The sequence below is a fragment of the Vigna unguiculata genome, chromosome 5, assembly GCF_004118075.2.
Source record: "Vigna unguiculata cultivar IT97K-499-35 chromosome 5, ASM411807v1, whole genome shotgun sequence".
NCBI lineage: Eukaryota > Viridiplantae > Streptophyta > Magnoliopsida > Fabales > Fabaceae > Vigna > Vigna unguiculata.
The window spans coordinates 31248022-31255095 of record NC_040283.1 but is presented as its reverse complement, the minus strand read 5'-3'; the positions used below and the strand labels follow the sequence as shown (position 1 = coordinate 31255095).

The window sequence follows — 7074 nt, the reverse complement described above, 5'->3', positions numbered from 1 at the left end:
AATTGGTTGATCAAGTCACCGTTCACTAAAACTAGATAAATCATTGTTTACTACTAACACAATAACAACAACAAACTTAAATGACTTTTTGTGTACAACTATATGTCTATTTCTTTGTAAGATTTTGTACACATGGTTCGTCTCTTTCTTTCTAAGATTTTGTACACATGGTCCTGCTCATTCAATTAAGTCACAGTACTAGTGAGAGACGTAAGTGTTTTTTTATGTACAATTATCTATCTTTTTTCTTCATAAAATTTTGTACACATGGTCATCCTCATTCAATTAAGTAATTTCAGTAACATGATTACTCCCAAAATTAATTTTCATTCGTTGTTTCACCAACTCATCCGTTTAGTGCCATCACAAAAGCACATTTACAATCTTACTCTATACTAAGTACTAAGAAAAGATGTAAGTGTTTTTTTATGTACAATTATTTGTCTTTTTTCTTTATAAGATTTTGTACATATGGTCATGGTTGTGTTTATTTAATTAAGTTGTTCTCATAACAGTAAATGGTCAACATCAAGAATACAATCAAACAAAAGCAACTGATTTTAAATAATGTTATAATGAAAATGGTTATTAAAAATTAAAAATCAAAATATAAAACCAAACTAGTGATTCACTATTCAAAGATATATAATAAAATTCAAATACACTTTTTCTATTAAACCAAGTAGAAGTAAAACATTGTACCCAACTAACACACGTAAATATAGAAAAATATTATATTGTTAGTTGTAGATGATTTTCTTCCTTTATTTGAGGTATCATAAACACTTGAAAAATCACTTGCCTGTAAAGAAAATGAACAAAAACTTATTAGTAAATACGACTAAGATGACAAAACACAGTTACTCATAGTTGGAACTCACAATTGCTAATGGAACTAGGTACTAGCACATAAAAAAACATTTTGCTGCATAAAATAGAACACGAAGGCAGCAATTTGACAGCAACCAAACTGGTAATGGAACCTATACCTAAGCATTGGAAAAGTGCAAAACTAGCATGATGCAGAATATGAAAAAATGAATACAATTCCAAAAGGCTGCAATGTGCAATGACATGTGCTATGATACAAATCCATAAATTATATGGCAGCAGAAAATAAGATTTTAATACATGACCATGGCAACATAAATTATTCTGTGATAGCAATGGCTAAATGTATGCACAATCAGAATTATATATAAAACAGGGGCATCAACGTGCTGAGTACCATGCTAAATGCTGGAAGAAAATGGAGCTGCAACCAATGTGATTATGCAGCCAAACTGATGCAGAAGTTTAGACCAAAATGAAGACTCACATTTGCCACACCATGACAGATTCCACCCATTTATGCAATGCAGTGCTTACACAATTACCAATCACCTCAATGGATGCTAAGCTGCCAAATTAAAATGCTAACACAGGACAAATTTTAGCTCCCATTAGCAAAGTAATTAGGTTATATTCACCTCATGAATTTTGATTCAAAATTGAACTATGAATGCATAACTGAAATTTCCTAGAGAATCTATATGGCAACAATATTTTGATCTAACCAATCTGTAACAACAATAAGTTTTAACAGAATTGAATGCAGAAAGTGAGTGCAGATGAACAACATGGACATATTATGTATGTGAATGCTAAGATGAGCTAAATTGGTCTAGAATGAAAAGGAAAGCATGGACACCAAGAAAGGTAGTTGAACTTTGATGGAAGTGTGCATGAAGTCATGTGGCAACAGAAACTTAAAGTTAATCACACGGCTGTCATGTTTTCTCCTTCCCTCTACAATGAATTTGAATCCAATCTCACTCTATGTTGAACCCAACAAAAATCATAAACATTGTTATGCCTAAATTCCTTATACCCATATGTGGCAATCATTCCCATAGCCCCATGAAACCCACTTCATCTTTTATCCTAAAATTAAAAATAAAGAAACAAGATCCATTATACTCAACTTCAATTACCCATATTTCAAAAACTCACCTCCATCAAAATCCAGTTCACATTTTTGCCAAAAGGAAAAACTTTGAGTGTTTTCAGTGGGTAAGAGTTGAATGACGACGAAGAAGGGAAAACAAATGAAGAATGGTTGGCTCTTCTTTCAAATGTGCCTCTTCAAGTTCTGTAACCAAACAAAAAATTTAAATGCTTTATGTGGGTGAGCATTGAGCTAAGACAAAAGAGAAAAAAAGAATGCAAACGCACAACAGATTGACGATAAAGTTTTCTTCTTTCAAATGCACCTCTAAGGAGAACAATGTTGTGGCAACAACAGATGGTAAGGCTAAATGTTGTGGCAGCAACGGATGGTGAGGCTAAATGTTGTGGCAGCAACGGATGGTGAGGCTAACCACAACAAAGGACGAAAACCACTGAAGAAAGAACAAGGCTTTCGAAAAGTGAGAGACTAAGTGCTTTCATCATTTAAGCGAACAAGCGACAACGGAACCAATACGCGCACGCGCCCATGCTTTTTCCACTCCAACACTTAGTTAAATTGCCATATCACACCCATTAAAATAATTCGAAAATGAAAATTAAAAAGCCACACAAGAGAGACACGTAAGTGGATTAAAAAAGGGATCAAATGTGCTAGGTTAAAGTATCATTTTCCTTTGTATTAACAGTGTATGCGAGTGACTTCGTAATTTTTTGTCCTTTCTGAATTGTTCTACCATACAAAACTTTCTACCCATTAACGCTTTCTTCCGTAACTTCTTCTTGTTGTCATATTCATGTTAGTAGTAAGGCTGAAGTTGGACGTCAACTTTATTTATGTTTGTATTGTTTTAGTAAAAAAATAGTTGGATGTATATGCAGGCCTTTAAAAGTTTATTTAAGTTTGCTTTATGCTTTTTTATTTTCATTTCTATTATTTTAAAATTATTATTTACATATCTTATTTATTTATTCACTTTTTTATATTATGTGTATGCATATATATATATATATATATATATATATATATATATATATATTTAAATATATTTTATATTTATATCTAAATATGTATGTTATCACAAATCTTAACTCATTTGTGCACAGTTTTATTTTGTATACAACTGCTGTGAGTGCAATATGTCTCTTTGTGAAGTTCAAAAGCAATGCCACAATATAAGTGAAGTTACTCTAAAGAAAGAAAATTGGAACATCATTGTTAGGTTCATACGTTTATGGTTTGTTCTAGATTTTAATAAATAAAGGTGTCCTTTCTCCATGGAGTTAGTTATTCAAGACAAACAAGTACTTTTGCCTTTAAGTTTTTGTAACATGTTTATTTAAGACTTCTTTATATTGAAAACATGTGTTGTGTATTGAGTTTTTATAGGGAGACAAAATATATGCGTCCATTCAATGTACTCTAATTTACAAATTTTAGAATGAAATATCTGAAGGTCAGGTTTATGGAATCCAAATCTCAGTGTTGCTCCAAATAGTGAAATATACCGAACCTCACACCACCCTTATAAGATAAATTTCCAATTTGGTACAAAAGTTCCTTTGCTTGATACTAAGTTGGTTCCCGATATCAAACCTCAATACATACCTTTGTCTGTATTGTCTTCCACCAAATTTGACATTGATTATTTAGTAGGTAAGTTAATATTTATAGTTTACTATTTTTATTATTATTAGGTTTTACTTTTTTCTTTTATTTATTTCATTTTTTTATTTTGTTATTATTTTGTTGTCATCATTTGTTTGTATTATTATGTAGATATTTTGGGAGTACTAGTAAGGGTTTGAACTGAAAGAGACTTGCGTGTAGATGAAAAAAATAAACAAAATTGAATGTCATTGACTTAGAAGCATATGGGTAATATAGTTTTCAAATTTAAAAGATAGATTTTTCTTTTTATGTATTTCGCATAAAATTTGACTAACCGTTCATGTAAATTATAGGGTTTGAATTGAATGTATTTTGTTCGATATTTATGTGGATAAACTAAATGATTTTCTTTCATTTGGAGAAGTACAAAATGTTGTAATAAATATAGAGTTCGCTAAAGTTAAAATTTTTCAAGGTATATTGTTGTTATTCATGATATACATTTTTTTACATTATTATGAATGTTGTTTTGAGTTACACTATTCTTCTAATATAGATAAGGTTCAAGTTTAGAATTGTAAGTACTACACTAGGATATAGTACAATGTTAATTTTAAAGAGATGTCTAAACTAAAATCAATCTATCTTATTCATTGTACCGTACCTAGCCAAACTCGACCAAATAAGTAAACAATGTGCATATCGAGGTCGCCAAGTACCCAGCCTAGGCCGAGTTAGCCTAACTTGTACCGGTTTTAACCTAAACTAAACGTCTAAAGGGACAACCTGCACCTCATATCACCAACATAAGCCATTAAGGCAAGTAGTCGGTCTAAACCGACTACTTGAGCATATCCGGTAAGATTACAGCCTAAGCCGACCACTTCAATACACTCAGTATGATGGAAGTCCCCGCGTTCAATAAATCTTAAGGACCTGGGTTTGGGCCCTGGCCCACTCGCAAGCCCCACTTAGAGCCCAAGTCAAGGCCCAACCCATGAAATGGTCAAACGTCATTAATGCTCTATAAATACGCGTGGACCCCATCATTTAAAGGTACGCATTCATTAATCACTGATTTGACTTTAGGAGAACTTTGACTTACTTGAGCTTCGGAGACTCTCCTGCAGGTAACCCCTCCTGGGTTCAAGTTAACATGCATCGACCGGGAAGAGGCCAACTGAGGAGATAGCGGACTACATGGTAAGGTGACGCTTGTGCCTAATCTATCTTATTTGTTCCCTGCAGGAACAATTGGCGCCCACCGTGGGGCACGAGACGAACACCTTTAGTACCCGTTTTTTCTCTGAAGATGGTTTCTACCCACAGCAGAGCTGGAGCGAACAAGCAAGTGGATGCTGGTCCCTCTGGACCTCCCAACATCACCCCTGACTTGGCCGCCATCCTAGACGGCCAAGCAAAGATGCAACAAGAACTCGCAGACCTGAAGAAGTTCAGTGCTGAAGAAATGGAGGTGCTGAGACAAGAGAACTCTCGCCTCAGGCGAAGGATCGAGGCGGATCCCAACCTGAAGGGAAAAGCCAAAGAAACCTCTGAAGCTGTGAAGTCTCCGGCTTTCCAGCCTACAGAGGAAGAAAGTGAATACAATCCCACCCCCCACACCTTCACAACCACCCAACAGACACTCGTTACCTCTACCCATCCCCATCACTTTCCATCCGGTCAATCGGGGCTCACCACACCCCGAACTCCCGCCCCCACCATCCCCACCACCCACGTCCCCTACAACATACCCACCGCCCTTCATACCACACATATCCCACCCTACAACCCACAATATCTTCCCACAACCCACATTCCTCCTCACAACATCACATCCACCTTTCCTGCTATGATTAACCACCCACCCCCGCCCCATATGCCCCCCTCACCAGCCTAGACGCCGCCACCCATTCACGGATTTTATCGCCAACACCCCTCTTCCAGCCCAGTGGGAACCATTCAACCTGGATCGCTATACCGACGAAACCGACCCTGACGAACACCTGAAAGTCTACATCACCCATGTCGCCTTGTACACATCTCAAGACGCAGTCTTCTGCAAAGCTTTCCCCACCACCCTCAAAGGCCCTGCCCTGGAATGGTTCACCACTCTCCCGCCCTACTCAATCGATAGTTTCGACATCCTCTCCCACATGTTTCCCACCCATTTCGCTAGAAGCCGCCCACATCAAACCACCACCATATCCCTACTGGGTATCAGACAGGAACCCAATGAACCACTCAGAGCGTTCATCGATCGCTTTAGTAAAGCCGCCCTTCGTACACCACACCTCAACCAGGAGATGATACTCCAATGTATAACTCTTACCCTACAACCCGGCCCCTTCCCCAACAACGTCTACCTCCACCCACCCGCCTCCATGCACGAACTCAAACTACGTGCAGCCGACTACGTCCGCATGGAAGAAATGCAAACCCTTCACACCAAATTCTACAACGACTACGCCGCCAACACCTCCAACCCCACCTCCAACCCCACCCCACAACCTCACCCACGCCCTGATACCCGCCCACGTGAACCCCGCCAACCTCGCTTCACCAGATACGCCCCCCTCACAGTAGCCCGCTCCCGCATTCTAGACGAAGCCCTCCAAGCTGACCTCCTCCCCCCACCACGCAAGACAACCACACCTCCCAACGCCGACATGACCAAATATTGCCGGTACCATCGCAACCATGGTCACACTACGGAAGAATGCAAAGCAATCCAGGATAAAATAGAAGAACTGGTCCGTGCTGGCCACTTTTGCCGCTTCATCCGTAGGGATGACCATTCCTCCTCCTGATCCCGCCACCCCCCGCGACCTGACCACAGACGCCAACCAAACGATGCCCACAACAATAGCCACCCCAAATCAACAGCCAGAGCCCGCCCGCACCGACATCACCCCTACCGATCCCCCCTTACGAGGCACAATTAACACCATCTTTGGTGGCTTCGCAAGTGGAGGCTCCACCTTGTCTGCCAGAAAGAGACACCTCCGCCATATACAATCCATCAACCATATCATTCATTCTCACCACAGACGCTGTATGCCCCCCATTGTATTCACGGATGATGACTTCCACGGCCTCGACCACCAGCAGGATGACCCCATGGTCATCACCGTTGAAATAAAAAATTATGCCGTTAAGAAAGTCCTTGTGGATCAAGGCAGCTCAGTTGACATCCTCTACTGGGCCACCTACCAAAAATTACAACTTCCTGACACCTCCATGATCCCATATGATGAGCCCATATACGGCTTTTCCGGCGAACAAGTATCCACCCAGGACTACATAGACCTCCATACCGTCTTTCGGGAAGGAACCCAAACCAAAACCATCCCAATCCGCTTCCTTATAGTCGATGCGCCAACATCTTACAACATACTCCTGGACCGTCCTTCCCTCAATACACTTGGCGCAGTCGTCTCTACCCCTCACTTGGCCATGAAGTTCCCTGCCCCATCCGGCGACATCCTGACCATACACTATGACCAACGCCTAGC

General features: G+C 39.5%; 1 long non-coding RNA gene across 1 annotated transcript; it reads right to left on the bottom strand.

The window, feature by feature from the left end:
- Positions 1-674: 674 nt before the first annotated feature.
- On the bottom strand, positions 675-2436 carry LOC114183039. The gene is made up of 3 exons (XR_003604284.1): positions 2253-2436; positions 1993-2131; positions 675-802 (listed from the first exon to the last, which is right to left on the bottom strand). It is a non-coding gene; the product is annotated as an uncharacterized LOC114183039 (long non-coding RNA).
- Between the last annotated feature and the right edge of the window lie 4638 nt (positions 2437-7074).